The sequence below is a fragment of the Lissotriton vulgaris genome, chromosome 5 (assembly GCF_964263255.1).
Source record: "Lissotriton vulgaris chromosome 5, aLisVul1.2, whole genome shotgun sequence".
Classification (NCBI taxonomy): domain Eukaryota; kingdom Metazoa; phylum Chordata; class Amphibia; order Caudata; family Salamandridae; genus Lissotriton; species Lissotriton vulgaris.
Window position 1 is genome coordinate 1513955728 of NC_141693.1, and position 9322 is coordinate 1513965049.

Below are 9322 nucleotides of genomic sequence, written 5' to 3' on the forward strand. Positions count from 1 at the left end.
GGATCCTGCAAACCTCTGATTGAGAGGATGAGGAAGTTGTACCCCAAACAATTGCACCTGTGGCCGACAAGGCCAGACCACAGATTACAGCAGGCGCTGCGCCACCGGTGTCCTTGGCAGGAGGGCATGTGAGGGTGGCGAGGGGCAGAAAGGTGAGAGCGTCTTCTGTGGCCTGGAGGTCACAATCGTCAAAGTGCAGCGCGTGCAGGACAAAGCACTGTTAGCCGTGCACAGGCAGGTTCGCTGCATGAATAACAAAATGAACAACATGGACAAAGGAATCGGCCACATAGCATGTAGTTTGGAGGCAATATCAAAGGGGATTACAGACATCTCCACATACATGGGTGTACTGTCGGATAAGTTGGACAGGGATCAACTACAGCGTGGCAGGGAGCGGCAGTACATGCAGCAGCAGATAAAGGCAATGAACAGATTTGCCTTTGCAACGTCACTAGTTTGTCAACGCTCTATATCCATGCAGGATGCAATTGTGCACTGCTGCACAGACTTGACACGGGGCATGGGAAGGGTGACCTCTGCGATGGAGCAAATGCTAACCACTAACACAGGCTATGCTGGTGACACAGGTGTGGAGGAGACAGAGGGGTCAACCAGCAGGAGTGGCTCCAGCACACCTGTACCAGAGGTGCGCAGGAGAGGCATGCTGAGTCAGGCCCCAGCCGCAATATTGAGAGCCAGCCACATCAATCGCGCAATGTGGTGCGTGGCCGTAAACACTGACCAATGCCGCAGTTCCACACGACTGCACACAGTGACGGCAACTGAGCACAAGCAGTCATGGAATATGCTTTGATGGACAATGGCTTTTCCTATGTGATGATGATGTAGTGACCATTTAACTACACTTGTCAAACACTATACCGGTCTATGAGTCATACATTACCTAGAAATATCGACGTGTGATTTCTGTCCGTCTCAATCTCCCATCTGTTGCTGCTGGTCCTGTTGCTTGGGGATCTGCATGTTCTTGGTCATCATCAATGTCTTTGTGATGTGTCACCTCCACCTCTGTGCCTTCTTTGGTGGCAAGATTGTGCAAAATGGCACAGGTCACTATTATTTTGCAACACAGGATGGGGGTGTACTGTCGAGCACCTCCACTCTTGTGGAGGCAGCGAAACCTGCTCTTGAGGAGTCCAAATGTTCGCTCCTCTACGTTGCGAGTTGACCTGTGTGCCACATTGTATCGCCTTTTGCCTCTGTTAGTTGGGTTGAGGTACAGTGTGAGCACAAAGGAATGCAGGGCATATGCACTATCGCCTAGGAGGGAATGAGAGGTACATGAGTTACATTCGCATGTCACATTCATCTGCCATTCATTTTAGGGTGTGTTACACTTATTTACCTAGCAGATATCCATCACCAAAATCTCTAGCAACAAGCCTTGTGTATATTCCGCTGTTCTGGAAGATGTAGGAGTCGTGCGTGCTCCCAGGAAATTTGGCCACTATGTCTGTGATGATGTTGCCGGCATTGCATATCACCTGTACATTGATGGAGTGCGTTGACTTACGGTTTCTGTAAATGTGTTCAGTGGCATGTGGGTGCCATCTATGCAGCCTATCACATGCAGGAAGTGTGCCAGTGCATAGAAGTCAGTTTTTGTTTTTGCAAGTTCCGCAGGTGTGTCAGGGAACCGGATGTAATGTTCCATTCTCTGCGTCATGGCATCCAGAAAATTCCTGAAAAAACGGGACAGACAGCTCTGGGATACACCACCTACTGCAGCTATCACACTCTGGTAGCTCCCAGAGGCAAGCAGGTGTAAGCTACATAGCACCAGCACCTGCGCGTCCCTTATTAAGTCCATGATGGTTCTGGGGTGCAGCCTGTACCTCTGAAGTATCTCAGGCTTAGTCAATTGGAACAGGGTGATCCTCTGCCTGTACACCTGCTCCTCCCTTCTCCATACCCTCTGACCTGCAGCCTGTAGCCTTTGCCTCCTCGCAATCACATAGAATGCCGCCATTCTTGCAACACTGTTGCATTTTGGGCCCATTTTTATAGCCTGCACCTGGTTACCACCTGCTTTGAGTCCATGGTAAATACCGACTCTTAAATACCGAATTTCATTGAATTTGGTATTTTTATCCTTTCCTACATCTCGATGGGCATTTTTTACGATTTCTTGTTTACCGATTCAGTGAATAAGGACTCTGTAAATAAGATATCGGTAAATACCAATTCGGAAAGTATGTAATCGGTAAATACAGATTCGGAATTTTACCGATTCATATTTTCCGATTCGGAACATTTTTGACACCTACATCTCGTTTTCTAAATACCGGTCGGTAACGGCCGAATTTACCGATTTTGGGCTGTTACCGACCGGTATTCGCCTACCTACATCTGGCCCATAGCCACTAAAGCCATGGTTGGAGAAAGAAATAGGGTGCTAAGGTAAATGTAAATGCCATTTCTAAAGCGCACAGCTACCTCCAACGGAGGTGTCCAGGCGCTGTCCGTATACCGCTTAGGAACCCTTCCTGGTTTTTCCCTGTGCAATGTCCAGTCCTGGGCACCCCCAAGGTAAAGCCAGGCATCCCAGCGCTGTTGGGGCCGTTGTGGAGATTAAGCAAGCTATTGCCCAGAGTTCCATGATTAGAATAGGCACAGAGGCGAGAATTATCAGGTCCGAGGAAATTGAGGCCAAGTCCCACCGAGGTGTGGAGAAGTGTGGCTCCAATGGTTAGAGCGGCAGACTCTGATGAGTCTGCCGCTCTAACCATTTGAGCCACACTTCTCCACACCTGATGTTACACCTAACTAAGGTGAGCAGTAGGGTGCTCAAACCAGGATTAGCGTGCAACAGTATAGACCTCGAGGGGCGGCACTGGGGCAAGCTTAGGCATAGCATTCGAAACTGGGCCCAGAGTTGGAAATTTGGAATGAGGGCACTAAATCTAAGATAGATGAGAGTAATGTAGGTGCTATAGCTAAGTTTCAAAGGGACAGCACTATGGTAGATATGGGTGCTACGGACAGAACTGTTTAAAGGTGAATGGGAACCAAGGCAAGAGTTGGAGATGAGGGCTAAGGAAAGAGGACGAGCAGGGAAGATGGAGGGAACTGTTGAAATGGCCAAGAATGGGAGTGGATAGCACTAGGGTGGAGTAAACCCTAACTCCAACACTCGGGAGGCTAACGCACTAAGGGAAAAACTGGAAACCATGAGAAGGATGGTGAGGCTTTAGGATCTGAGCACTGAAACCCAAACTGGGACAACAGAGGACTCTTTAAGGTAGATTTAAATAAAATATAAGCTGCACCCAGTGAAAAGCCAGAATAATGCAAGGTAATCTAAACAAGGTCTCGCGTCCTATGTGCAGCAACGGAATATACTGCATTTCCAAACCTTGGGTATTTTCAAGCCAAGACCGCAGAAGACTTGCATCAGTGTCACTTCTAAAGAGACCTGGGATTATGTGGCACGATATGGACTGTAAACTGAAAGAGTATGCAAGACTACAACTGCTTGAGTTAGGAACACAGTTTTCAAAGACAGAACAAGGCAGTGTGCACGTACTACTGCTCGAAGGACCACCCGTGGGCGTGATTACGCGAAAGATCAGATCTGGCAACGTTTTTGTGAAGTCAAAATGATGTGCTTTGGTTAATTTCCACTGGAGAGAATAGACTGAGACATAAAAAGAACACATTCCAGAAATGGATACGGGACAATACCAGTAGTTAGTAGTTCAAACGAAGTTAGTAGGTTGAAAAGGAATATTCGTCCAAGTGAAGTGTAGTAGCAACAGGGACAAGAAATAAACAGTTTGAAGCACACTTCCGATGCTACGGGCAGGGATGTTATCAAGTCTCATCTTAAATGGCTTTAAGCTGGTTAGGAGATATCTGGCACCCAGGTCTATGGAACAGACGACCCAGTTGGATTACTGACAGTAAAAGGTTGTTAGGCCTGTTGGACCCATATTTTCTTGACTAGAAAGACAGGAAACTTGCATATTTACAAGCTGCGGAGAAAACACAACGAAACAGTCCAAATAACTGGAAACATCTGAAACAATGTGATTCTAATAAACACTTCCGCAATAAAACAAGATAGCGACAACCAAATCCAATAGGTCGGTGTTAGATACGATTTTGCAACAATTACTCAGCATATGCATTAAAGAGAAAAAGAAAGAAAACACAATGTCTCCTAAATGTGGCTGCTATAAACTTGGAATATTTTTTTTAGATAGCAAATGATTTAACAATCACTTATAATTCCAATATAACTGTATGGTGCTTCAGGTTTAGGAACTATTTTACACACATCACAGAAACATATGACTCTTACTGGCACAACGAACATGTGCTATTGGCTTTGAATTAGTTTAAACATACAACCATGACTATAAAAATTAAAAAGAATGAATAACCAAAAGGCAAAAATAGTTTTAAATGTAAATTGTTGGCCCAGCTGCTCTGGCACTAAAGTAAACTTCTTTTAGGTGGAAGTGCACATGTCATGAAGCAAAATACCATCACTGACAGTACAATAAAGTGACTGGCTGATGCAGTATGACCCTTGCTGTATTTCACGTGAGCAAAATGAGAACGACAGTTGTGTAGAAGACATCCCTGCGAAATGTTCTAGTGTCACTGTACTTTCCACCCACCACTAAACAGATTTGCATACAAGTCAAATTTTCAGGAGTAAACCAAACATGTTAAGTGTCTACCAATTGTTCTGCAGGCCTGTTAAACTGTGCCAAAGTTGTTAACAAACCAATGACTTGGCATCCAACGTTTAACTTAGCCCCCCTTGTCAGAGATGCATAAAACCTCTGAGTCCTGCACTGGTCTTAACTTGCTAACAGCTTGCCAAATCTACTGCAGATTACCAAAACAGCATCAAAGTTATTGGCTTATGGCCAACCCCCCCCCCTTTCCCCTTAATTTTGCACCCCTCTTTCAAAGAATTTGCACAAAACGTGCCATTCCCACAAAAGACTAACCGAAGGCCATAATCACAAAGCTGACTTATTGTGATTCAGTCTCGCCACAGTGATTTAACCCATTGTGCTCTTGATATGGTTTTATATCTTTGTTCATAACTATTCCACAGAAAAAACTGCAGAGCATAATCTATACATGCAGATGCGCAGAGTGTAAATTGATATTTAGTACCATTCTTAAGTGTAGGGAGGAGCCATGACTCATAAAAGGCAAAGTATTGAGTGGGACAAATTGCCTTTACCTCCCTCAATAATGGTAATCAATAGCATATTACTTCTTACAGATCTGAATATATGGATTATGAAATGCTAGTTTGTCGATGTACTAGCTATAAACATGCATAAACCAAGGGGTTTAGAACTTTAATCAGGGAAGCGACTTTGCTTTGTTTCATGTAAATCTGTGATGTGAAGTAGCTTTTGAGAAATTAGCATTACAGAAATGTGTCAGGATTTGAAGGTTAAAAGTTACAGCTTCCTGAACTGTTCACAAACTGTTTGCAAACCTGATTTTGAGGACAATTTGCAAACCAGAATTTTTACAAATGTATCATTTTGATTGGATAATAGAGGTTAATCTTCATTGGTTCCTTTTGGGTCTGTGAAGCCATATCTGGGGTCACTGACCAAAAGGCTCTGGATGCTCGGCTCAAAGAGAACATTTTAAAATGTAGCCACCATTACAGAACTAGGAGTACAGTCTCCCTGTCCTGAAAACATATCCAAAAGGTCAGGTAGGGGGCATGGCAGGCACACCTTGACCGCTGATTCTAGGGGGGAGGGAACCTCCAGTGGACCCCCCCACCCCCCAAAAAGTAAAGTTAAAAAAAAAAGTGTGCAAGGACTGCAAACTCATCTCAAAGTTTGCAAACCCTGACTTAGGCCCCCATTGTCTGCATTATTAAGTTTGGAGTCTCTGTACAGGGTTGGCAACCGAGAGCACAAGTTGGGTCCCTTGCTGTAGCTCCCTGGCTCTGTGTATGGTTTGATAACCCTGTCCCGTCCAGTGCTTACTTAACATTCTATTTAGGGAAGGTAAGTAAAACCTGACCATCAACTGCACTTTACACAGAGCATCTTCATCCATCTATCCCTTCTACATACAGTATATGACGTCCAGCTAAAAAAATTTAGACAGTACTCCACTTACTGTTTTAAATACACATTTTCTTGTTTGAAAAATACACCTTTTTGAAGTTAGCTTCCCCAAAATAAATATGTAATATTAGAAAATATATAACAGGTAAGATGTAATATGGTCCTCTTTTGCCATCTCTGAGGGTGTGGTGACGTTTATCAACCACTTGGCCTTTGGCCTCTTGGTTGATGCTGGTCAGGAGTCCTTCTTCCAGACAGTGGGAGAGAGAGTCCTGCAACATTCAGTGTCTGAGCCAGTTTGGAAAATCCATCGATTTCCTGATTTTCCTGTAGCTTGGTACCTACGTATCTGCAACGTTTTGTGGACCCGCGCCCAAAGGCTGGTAGTTGAAATTATCTTCTACTGAAAGCAGTTCCACCTAAGCTCAGGAGGAACCTAGACAACCAGACCACACATCAAGATGAGAGGTGATCCCACAAGGTGGGAATAAATACATGCTGTTCACCCAAGGATCTCATGTGTGCAAATTTTGCATTTGTCTATAGACACGCACATTTACAACCTGCGAGAGATGGGATGAATGCTCTGGTGGCCACCCAGGATTTACACATGCAAGCTGGTAGACTTCAGCACTGGGGGGCAGGAAAAAGCCTACAGTTCTGCTATACCCAAACTGGCAGGAGTCACCAGTCTGTAGTTACTCACCTGGTAGGCATCCTCATCCAGTCTTACAAAGAGGAAGGATCACTGTGCGTACTCCCAGACAGATCTGCCTGGTAGCAACATAAAACAGACCAACAGTTTCAACAAGTAATAAAACAGTGATTTTGCCATTCAGCATCCTTCCGGGATATTATAACTGAGTTACGTTTGAAACCATTGAGAACCCTTCATTTTGATTGTCCCATAAATGAAGCAGGGTGGGGCTTGGAATGTGGATGGCAATCTTTGGCTACAGACTGTCTCCATCATGCTGCTCGTTTGGGAGCAAGAGATGGCCAGACCTTCCTGGACCTAGGAATGAAGAATGGATTTGTACAGAACAGACCTGCCCACGGACTCACCCCTCCTTGTCAAATGGGCCGAAGAGGCAGTGCTTCACAGACATATGGAAGCTAAACACGTGTCGCAGTGTGCGTGGTACCCGTTAACTATTCATGTTCATTCTGCGCCCATTCAAGCTTAATGAAGCTTGCATTTAGGCTGGCCATGCTTTCTGACGTCTGTGTGTGAGCAATGGCAGCTGGCTCTGCTATTGCCTGTGTGGTCCCTGTTCCGAGGGAGAGACGTCTGCACTGTGCTGAAGCTCGTTTGTGTATGCTAATGAAGCTTGCACTGCTTCTTCCTGTTGTGTAATTTCTCTGACTGCGAGGTGAGCTTGTGTCGATTGTGCTTGCGCAGTGCCCGTTCTGTGAGTAGAGGAAGCTTGCACTGCTGCTACCTCATCTTTATTAAGTACAATTCTGTATATGTCTATTTGCCGCTTACACTGCCGATGGCCACTGCTGCTGATCCACGCTGTACCTACATTGTGTCCGAGGGAAGCTTGCATTGCTGCTGTCCATAACGTTTCTCTTCTGGCTGTGGTTGACACTTGCTCTGCTGCAGACATGCTGCACAATTTTTTTTATTTTTATTTATTTATCATAAGTGGACATAGACACTTGTAACTGCGTTACGCACAGTAGTGTAGATAACCCTCATAAACGTTATGTATTAAGGTAATGCGGTTTATGTTGATTCTCCGCCCCACATAAACGTTATGGCATTTATCATTGGGTCATCGTTTGTGCTGTATGCCTACCTCAAGCCTGAGGTCAACTCTGGAGTAACGCAGCAGTGTCCAGAGAAGGGTGAAGCCACAATGGAGGGTTATTATATTAAAAAACACACCTACGTCAAAAAAGTCAATTTATTATAAAGCTGACGTGGTGTGGTATTAAAATTCATATGGGTATACTCTTGGACCTAGTTACTGGGTCCTAGTATATCACTTCAAAAAACAAAAATAAACTGCCAACATGTTTCTGCTCCTTTTGACCCAGCCGGGTCTATGGAGCATTCGTCAGGACAAACATAAACGTTAAAATTGTACTCACACCCTTTTTGTGTGGTATTTAAGTGGATCAATTATTCTCACTGTGGTCTAGAAGGTTCAATTAAACCTAGAAAGAAAACACAAATACATTCTATTTGTATAATTCTGTGGCTCCTATTTGTGTCAATTAATCACACTATATGTAAAACAAACATTTGAATGCACTGTTACTTACATATATAATTCACTGAAATTTAGCAGCAAAAATGGGGAGACTGGTTGGCGAATTACTATGGAGAAATCCATGTGAAACAATTACTGTTATGCATGTAGACTTGTGCATATATACAAAAATTAGTGTATTATTAGTCTGATCTCAGATTCTTAAAGACCCCCGCACTTAGGACACTTTGAAGTTCTTTTGTTTCATATGTGGTTGTTAACGCTAGGATGGAAGTTCGTTGTGCATACAAAGTAAATACAAAGCATACTCTGTGGTATTAAGTTGGCGCTTACACTTTACCTCTTTGAATGACAAGTTGCGCTTCCTCGGGGAAAAAGGACATCTGTGTCCCAGGCTGTACAAAAAAAGGAAAGAGGAGGAAAAGGAGTTTGACCGTTTTGGTACATTACCCTCCGCGTGCTCTGACCGTCTCTGTTAGTCAACCGAAGAGTTTCAATCGTACCGGGCATTCTCTCCGTCTTACCCGCTTGCAATGGCGAATTCCGCATCTGGTGCTGGCGCTGCCCCTGGATGCGGAAACTCGTCAGAATCGGCTTTTTGTGCTTTGCCCATCATAGAGATAGTTAACAGACACAGTAATCGGTCAGTTACTGCTGGTAACAAAGAAAAGGGGGTAATGCGTCCGTTACTGCTGGTAACATAGAAAAGGGGACTTCAGTGGTATTCCTCTTTGTATTAGTTATCTGAGATCTAAAATACGAAATTATACATTTAGGGTGACGCGAGCTTGATTTATTACAGCTAGTGTTTAAACTGGTAAATCTTAAATGGATTATAGATTTTTTCGTTATTTAATCGGTTTTAATTAATAAAACCGATGACTGTACAGATGTTAGAATTGTGTGGCAATATTTAATATGTTGGTACTAATGTCATTGGTCAATTGAGGAAGGACTACACAGATAATTAATTGTTGGTTATAATGATATGGTTCTGTGTTGGAACCATTTTCT